At 39.5% G+C, this 9,433-nt stretch overlaps 1 long non-coding RNA gene across 1 annotated transcript; it reads right to left on the bottom strand.

The window, feature by feature from the left end:
* Window positions 1-6,399: 6,399 nt before the first annotated feature.
* On the bottom strand, window positions 6,400-7,798 carry LOC145420613 (uncharacterized). The gene is made up of 2 exons (XR_013901935.1): window positions 7,629-7,798; window positions 6,400-7,514 (listed from the first exon to the last, which is right to left on the bottom strand). It is a non-coding gene; the product is annotated as an uncharacterized LOC145420613 (long non-coding RNA).
* Window positions 7,799-9,433: the final 1,635 nt, after the last annotated feature.

The raw sequence follows: 9,433 nt of genomic DNA on the forward strand, positions 1-9,433 counted from the left end.
CATAAATCCACATATAACAGATGGAAACAGTGTTACTATTTCTCAGATCAAAACTGGCTGTGGTATAACACTGAACTATAGATGGACATGTCAGAGAATTTCTAACAAAAGCAAAAAAATATCAATTAGATTATTGTGATAAAGAAATTGAATATAGATATTCATAACCTAGATGTCTGTTTGGTAGATATAAACAACACCTGTGTTCAAATTGCAAATATCCACAGTGTATCTGATGGTATTGTGTCTCATTTACTGCGTGGTAATATTTATTGTGCTAACTGTGTCTTCACACTGTCGAGCTAAGAAATGCACCTAAAGCCAGAGTGTTTCTCATGAGTTTGTTACTCTTCTCAGAAGCTAGAATGCTTTGTTCGTTTCATTTTGATTGAATTTTCGAACAGAAACTTTCCACTGAGGACATCCAGCAGACATCGAGGCTGCATTTTTAATGCTGGCATGACTTTCAGTTAATAACTCTTTTTTTAGCCAAGACTAAATGTCGGGAACAGACGGTCAACTGGCTGTTGCTCAATGTAGAAATGCTTGCTGGGTAATTTGGAAACTTCACTTCCTAGTTCCTATGTCTTTGGGCTGTGGGAGGAAGCCGAATTACCCAGAGTACCAGATCCATGCAAACATGAGGAGAGCATGCAAACGAATGAAATACTTAGTCGGGCTACAGAGACAGGTGGGGGTCATGTTGTTTTGTGTTTCGCTGCTTGGACGATAGTACCGTTTACATACCCTGTTTATTGTCTGAAGACTATGAGCATAAAGTTCAGATAATAACTGCATTATGCAGTATAAATACACATAGCACACAACACCTTTCCACTTCTATCACTTTTCAGATGTAGTTAAATTCCCCTGCTTATCTTATACGGGTCATTTTAGGTGCTGAGCCACACAACAACTGCGTGTGTGTGTGTGTGTGTGTGTGTGTGTGTGTGTGTGTGTGTGTGTGTGTGTGTGTGTGTGTGTCAATGTGTGTGTGTTTGTGAGTGTGTGTTTAAATTCCAGTGTATAGGAAATATGTTGTCATTTTCTCCATTCTGCAATCCATTTTTCACCTACAGCAAATGAGAGGCAGAAAAGACTGAATATATTCATCCGTGTAAAACCGTAAAATTACCCATGGTGCCGAGTAGTCTGCACACAGCTTGTGTGTCCCAGTGTGTGTGTGTGTGCTTGTATTAATCTTGTTGTTGAGACTCAGTTTAGGGTTGGGGTGAGGGTTAGAGAAGAGTCAGTGTGAGGGCTGTGATGGTCTCAGCTGTGTTGTTTTATCTGCTGGGCTTCCAGTCACAACAACCTCTACCACCCCTTGTACAGGTCACGCACACACGCATGCAGTGGAAATAGCATGCCACCCCCGTAGTGGTCACCCTAACATCTGCTGGTGGTTGAACATGTTAGACGGGGACCACACACACACCTTTATACCCATGGCTCTAACTGGATGGGGAAGTGTAGTGAACCATTTCTGTATTTGTCATTGTGATAACACAGAAAAACATGCCATAGATGTCATATGTAATCTTGCATATCTTGTCTTCACACTTTAAGGAATAAATCATTCCACTGCTATGTATCAGCCACACACACACACACACACACACACACACACACACACACACACACACACACACACACACACACACACACACACACACACACACACACACACACACACACTTTGTGTTTAAAAGCAGTGCTTGCTTTTCTTGGACAATGAAACTGACGTTGCAGCCCAGTCCGTGGCAGTGCGTGTGCGTCTGTGTCCATGTGTGTACATACAGACATGCTTTACTGTGCATGCAAACCAGCCAACCATAGGGGCAGGGTCTAAGAGGTCAGACGTCATTTGTTTTAACCAAAACGATGTCTGTGTGTTCCTGCTGAAGATGTGGTTTCGCTAGTTTTCCAAATTATGTTTTTGCCACATCAAGTTAGATTAGAGGTCTGTAACCCAGCAACACTAACTATTACTGTAATCCGATGTAAGTGTCTGAGAGGGGGACACAATATTGTGGAACAGAATGAGACAAATACTTTGAGTCCTTAAACTAGTCTGGGACAGAATCCTTACAGAACATATGTAGTAGAACTGCAAACAAATGTTGACATACAAACAATGATCTCAAGCATTAAACACGCAAATTAACTTCTTCATAAGATTTCTGGAATGGGAGGATGAAGGTTGCATAAAGCAGTCTGCAGGATAGAATGACAGATGAGCAGGGAAATTTAAAGCACGCAGAGTAGAGGCTGACTGTTTGAAGATGTCGGGCACAAAGTTGATGTTGTCAACACTTATTTGACAGTGTGGGAAAGTGGACATGATGTAAAGAATAGACTAAAAGCCAAAAAAGCAAGCAAGCAGATGATTGATTACAGATCTTACAACATGAACTCATGCAGGTTTTATATAAGCAGTAAAAAGAGGTCTTCAGATATTACAGATATTGCATCAGCAATGCCACAAAGAGGATGTTAAAGTCTTAAATTTTGCTAAAAAACTTGTGAAGCTGCACTCACCAGCCACTTTATGGCATACTTTTATTCCGTTCAATGTCAAACATCTAATCAGATAGTCACATAGCAACACTGAGACAACCTGCTGAATTTCAAACTGAGAATCAAAATAAAGGAGAAAGGTGATTTAAGTAACTTTAACTGTGGCATGGTGCCAGAAAAACTGTTGATCTACTGAGATCTTCCCACAAAACCATCTCCTGAGTTTACAGAGAACAACACAAAAAACAGAAAATACTGGATATTTTCAGTAACAGTTTTCCGGATGAATATGATGTTGATGTGAGATCAGAAGAGATAGCCACTTGTTACAACCACCATATAGAAGATACAGAAGAGCATCTCTAAATCCACGTTATTGAACCTTGAAGCAAATGGGCTAAAACAGCAGAAGACCACACTGTGTGCCACTCCTGTTAGCTGAGAACAGGAAACTGAGACTACAATTCACACAGGCCGATAGAAGATTGGAATAAAACATCGGCTGCTCTGATGAGTCTTGATTCATTCTGAAACCTTTGGATGTTACAGTCAGCATTTAGTGTAATTATGAAAGCATGGATCCATGGCACACCCCATAGCACTAACATTGCGCCAATACCAGACTACCTGAATATAGTTCCGGAAATTGCATCTTCTGATGTTTGCTTCCAACAGGTTAACACATTTTGGGACTATATATAAAACTGCACCTTAACACCTTAAACTTTAGCCTACCATAAACAGTTACTGCAGTTGTTTTGCTAGAATTAAAGCTACACACGGAAGAAAGGTTTCTTATACCTTTATGAAGTTTCTCTTGATCATGAAATCATAAAATAATCTTGCTTTAAATAGATCACTTCACTGCAGTTGCTCTTTAAATTTAGATGACTGTTGTCCTCACACTTATGATCAGATAAGACTTTGAACGTGCAGCTAATTCATATCGTGTGATTCAGAAGGTTTCACTCGCCCCCGTCTTTTGAGCATGTGGAGTCCTGCTGCTTCATCTGGCAGCTCTTTTATTTGTGTGTTCCTCTGCACTAGATGTTTATGATTATGTGGATATTTACCGTAAAAGTGGGTGATATGTTGCGTTATCACCCCGTTTATTACATTCATTGTCAAACAAAATGCTTTGATATGAATAAATATGCCAAACAAGTCAAACCATGTGGAAATCTTGAACCTTAATCGTTAATTTGTTTCCTTTTGCAAACTGGATGTTTCTTATTTCTTGAGTGCTCAACACATAACACAAAAACACAAAAAAATATCATAAAATTTGTTTTGCTTTTTTTAAAATTTTAATTTATTTTGTGTTTGTTTGTTTGTTTTGGTAGAGATTTTATCAGCAGACTCCTCAGTTAATGGATAAGCAAATGTTTCTGCATGCTTGTTTCATCCCCAAAATATTTCCTGTGTATTCATATCAGCTACTTAACACTTGCACCTTCAACACAGGGTGCAAAAATGGGAATCACTCATCTTCTTGGTAGCAGCCAACACTTCTTTAATCATCTTGGAGCATCAGTTTAAATTTCAAGTACAGTAAATATCCAGTTTAACTCCCGTCCACCTCGGAATAAGCAGCTCATAATCCCAGGGGAAAAATATCTGAGCAGCTACCTTCTGCGATGGTCTCTCTCTCTGGATGACCAAAATGAGGATGTTTGAATACAAAAAAGGAACATGTGACGTGTAATCCAATACAGAAAAAATGGTGGAGAATCAGATTTCCATTGGCCATTCAGTAAAGTGGATTTTCAATGAGAATCCAGAATTGTGGAGAGTAAAACAGTCACCTGGCTATAAATACCTTGAGCAGTTAAAAATGTAGTGGAATGACTCCACTAAATGTTGCATTTTTCAGGCAATAACTTTATAAACCCCCCCCCCCCACACACACACACACACACACCGATACTTAACTGTGATTCCGTGGGGAACCCAGGCTCCCTCAAACCCACAGTCTTACAACCTTTCCTTCGACATTTGAGGCTCTGTCACATTTATAGGTTGCGCTTCATATCCTCCCTATGGAAATGATTACCTATGATGACATGCGGGACCAGTTTTGTTTGTCACATTTCACTGTGTCGCCCAAACTCTTAACTCAGGAGAATTCTTTACTACTATTTATTATCAACATTGCCATATGGTTCTGCTATAGATTGTACACGTGACTACACACAAACATAAGCAGCGGTTTTCGCACGCAAAGGACCACACATTGGTAGCTACACAGCTTTACAGCTTTAATTGGTACATTTGATTATATTTCAAGTTTAAACTATAGAAGCAGTTTTAACGTTTCGCTCTGAGATTTATTTTGTGGACCAGACCATTCTTTCATATTTTTGTGCTTTGCAAACTCACTCCAGGCCCCACTTGCAACATACAGGACAGGATAGGATTGCTAACATCTTGACTCCAGATACATCGGCACACCTACAGAGGTCTGCTGGAGTTCACGCTTCAACAGTTCAGGGCCATTTGTGCAGCAAAAAGGGGAACCAACACAATGTTAGGTATGCGGTCGTCATGTATATAGCACTTTTAGTGAAAACTCAAAGAGCTCCTAACTCTGAATTTTAAAACAGAGGAAGAAAATCAAAAACTGTTGATTTTATTGTATGTCAGTGGTGAAGTCTTTGGGATCACTGAGGTTTGTCTATGACATGATTACGTCCCTACATGCACAAAAGCAGCTGATGATATGGGATGCATATCTCTGAAAGACTCAACACATCACATTATTCTGAGTGAATTATGAAGGCTGCATAGATCCAGTTTTCCTCTCTTCTTTATTCCCCATATGTGTGCTTGTTTTTATTTTTGTTGTGTTTGCGTTTTTGTAGTGAAGGAAGATGTATAGCAGCATAGAGGTTATTTAAATGTGTAACGGCCAGCCCATTTCCTCTTGTCAGGACGGCTGTGCTAAATCATGCAGGCTGAGCGTCACTTGAAATGAGTGTGAGACGGAAAGACAGCAGAGACAGCAGAGTCTAGAGTCTGAAAACACCAGTGTCCATTCAAAGCAGCTGGGTTTCTGTTATTATAAACACAGAGAGGGAAATGAGGCGAGGGCTTTAATTTTATATTCCATCTCCTCCCAAAACACTGAACGAGGGTAAACCAAGGGTCTGGCTGTGTGTCTGTACAAGGTCATGTGCTGGGCTCAGTTTTTAAAGAAACAGACCTTGTTTAAGGTAGGAAGCACATTTTAAGCATCCCTGTAGTGTCATCATATGCAGAAGGGGTTTTGCTTTTCCCTTTTGCACAGATGATACCCAGATATCGCTCCCCATAAAGCCCAATAACACTTCCTATCCTAAAATGTGGAGCAGATGTGAAAGACTGGATGTTTAGTTGAATTCTGAGCAAAGAGATGACCTTGTCATTGATCCAAAAACACTACATGTGCAGACTGGACATTATCTTGTTTCGTGTGGTAAAAGTAAAATTATACTGGTGTTATGATCTAGTGATATAACAAAGTCAGAAGGAATCTCTTTCTTTTTGACTTTATAAACAAATGGCTGGGGTTTTTTTATTGTTGTGAAACTTTTAGGACTCATCCTCACAGCTGTCAGCCATATGGGGAAAGGACAGAATAAGGCCTGTTTTACCCAATGAGAAAAGGCAAAGCGAGAAAACCCACCAATCCACAACAAGCCACCATCATGTTGCTGCTGTCTTCTTAAGATTTTCTCCTGAATAGTGTAGGGCCTTTACTTTGCACGTAAAGCACCATGAGACAGCTGTTGTTGTGATTTGGTGCTATATAAATAAACCAGAACTGAATCAAAGCTAGAGACAAAAATGTACCAATTTTCAACTTAATGGCAAAGAAACTTTGGCCCACTCTTAAACATATTTCTGGAGTTGTTCATAAGATTCTTTTATTTATATGAAACCACATAAAATTGTGTAATGCCTTGATTTACACTTCTGAGGAACAATTTATCAGTATTTCTTACCAGTACTTTAATGAGAAGAAAGTTTACATTGCAACTGTCATAAACAGACCTTGACAACAGACAGCAAGTTCACTGGAACATCAGCGTGTCAAAAAATAAAATGCAGACAAAAATGTTCTCCAAATGTTCTCCAGCTGGTCGCTGCAGACTAATCCTCCTTATTTGGCTGCAGCTTCTCTTAAAACTTCATAAAAACACATGGTTATAATAAAAAAATGGGGGAAAAATCATGTTCCTTTGCAGCTATGCAGAGCAAACAAACTTATAATACTTTAATTTCATTTCTGGATTAAATGTAAGGTTACTTATTGAAATAACTTGACTTGAGGGTGTCTGCATGAAGCTGAATTTTTAGCCGAGCCATTTCTCCTCCGGGGGAGTAAAAGTCTTAGAAAGTGGATTAAGAGCTGGGCAAATGTTCAAGGTAAACAGGTGTGTAACATGAAAATTGAAGTCTGTGTTTTCGAGTGAGTTCTTTGTTCTTTGTTCATTTCTTTATCATTACTACATAATTATTTATAATTATTTACATAACTATACCATGATAATCAATCCAATATATCATTACTTTCCTTCCATCTAATAAACATACATTTACAAACTAAAGAGACCTTAAACAAAGTTAACAGATAGCCATAAATAAAGAAACATCACCATCACAAAGATTTCTCTGTAAACACTGTCTTCTAGGAATTACATGTTCAAATATGGGTGTGTTTATGTATTTGATAAGTTGCAAATATTGGAGTGAAACATTTAGTTGTAGAAAATGCAGGATTAAACTTTATGAGGTTATCTTTAGAGCAGAGGTGGCACTTCATAATAGTCACAGTCTCCTTCATGGTTCTTTCGTTCAAGTGTTGCCTCTTCCAGGCACAGCAATGCAGATATACATTTAGCTGTATAGTAACAATCTTGGTGTCATGGTTGTGGGTGAGTCACAGTACATTTCCACAGTCTTTGCTCTCCTCCTCTGGGCGGAGCCCTCATGGCTCCTCCTGGGAATCCCACCTGATGGAAATCAGGCCAACAACATTCTCAACCAGTCTCCACCAGAATGTCAGCTAATGCATGTTAGTGTGTGACCGCTCGCCAAACCCTGCTAATCACAGAATTTGTACTTACCTTGCTTTCCTGTCTTGTAGTCGGTTCACGGAAGCGATCATTGCAACCATGCCATGGCCTTGCTTGCCTGGATGCTGGTCTCATTCATGCTGCTGCTGCTGGTAAAACCTCTCTGTTACTCACCACTCTCACCTGCCTGCCTCCCTATTCTACTGCTTGGAATTTTGGACTCACCCAGACCTCTGTCTCTCGGCTTCCCCTCCTACTTCTCTCCACCTCCAGACAATGCCTTGGCCTGTCACATTTTGCCTCGTCAAGTTCCCGCACCCAGCCGTCATAGTGTCCCCTTGCAGTTCATGTTATTTGCCCCTTCCCTCTTGGCTATGAGTTTCTAGTTCATGTTCATAGTTCGTGCTCAGTTCATAGCTTTAGCTCTGTTTACCATGTGCACTTCATCACTGTTAAATAAAGTTCTTTGCTTATCACTTCCTGAGTCTTTGGTTGAATCTTTGTTTGAGTCCATCTCTCATCTTGAGCCTCTGAGCCTTGAAACTTGGCAGAAGTTGTGTCACAGACCTTTCCAGTTTTCTCCTTAGTCTTTACATGGTGATTCACTTGGTGAATCTTACCTTAATGTAACCATAGTGTATTTAACAACTGTATTGCAGTTCCATATTTCACACACACATATATGTCTGTCTGTCTGTCTGTCTATCTATCTATCTATCTATCTATCTATCTATCTACACATATACATGCATATATATATATGTATTTGAATTTATATATGTATATATTTGTGTGTGTGTGGATACATGAAATATGTATATACACACACATATGGTGTTTTAATATAAATTATGTGAACATAGAACATTTCTGTGAATTCTCCTAAAGTCAGAGTTTAACCCTTTTAAAGCCTGAACCATGAAATTATGACCAGATAAATCTCAGTTTTTTCAAACATGAGTGTTATTATCAGTGTTTATGTGTGACGCCTCCCACCAGAGGATGGCTGTGGGTTTTTTCCTTTTCTTTCTTAGGGTGTGGACACCTGGGCATGCCTGCTGAGTTGTTGGGTGGAGTTTGTTCCTGTCCTGGGATTGTGTTTATTGAACCTTCTGACAAATAATTAAAATATATATTGTATATTCTACAGGGATGGAGGAAGTATAGATGTAACTTCAATTTCTTAGCAATTGTTTGTATTTGGGCAACGAAACAACAAATCACATCAGCCAACGCAATGCATGTTTTTGGGCTAGTAGGCACTGTGTCAGGTTTCTGGCAGTCAAGTGTGTTGGTGGACATCTGAGGCAATAAAGAGAACTGTACACTGGGTGGATGTGAAGGAGCTGAGGTGAAACTACTCTAACTGGGCCTCTAACTTGCCTCAAAATGTCTTTACCACATCACTGGTGACGATTTTGTGTGTGTGTGTGTTTTCCAAGTGTAAGCCAGTATGTGTTTATTTAACAGTGACTTGTTAATCACACATTGCAGCAGGTGTGATATCTGTCCTCTCTCTCACACACACAAACATAGTATGAGTTACCTGAGCCACAGGGAAAAGCAGAGTGTTTTTACAGCTGTCTATGTAATGAATTCTTTGGGGGCCTGTCAAATCAACAGTTAGCTAACGTCTCAAATGTTGTGGTATATGTGTGTGCATGTACGTGTGTCTTGACGAAGGTTAGGTAATGTCTCTGTATGCTACCTCTAACTTCTGGCAGGTTTAATGTCAATATGCTTAAAATTACACAACCCGAGTTGTCATACAGACAGAAAGCTAAAAGACCCGCCCCACCCCTCAAACAGACTTCTTAATGGAGAATTTTATCTTAAAGAGACAAGTGAAGATTGAA

Source organism: Astatotilapia calliptera, chromosome 15 (assembly GCF_964374335.1).
Source record: "Astatotilapia calliptera chromosome 15, fAstCal68.1, whole genome shotgun sequence".
Taxonomy (NCBI): domain Eukaryota; kingdom Metazoa; phylum Chordata; class Actinopteri; order Cichliformes; family Cichlidae; genus Astatotilapia; species Astatotilapia calliptera.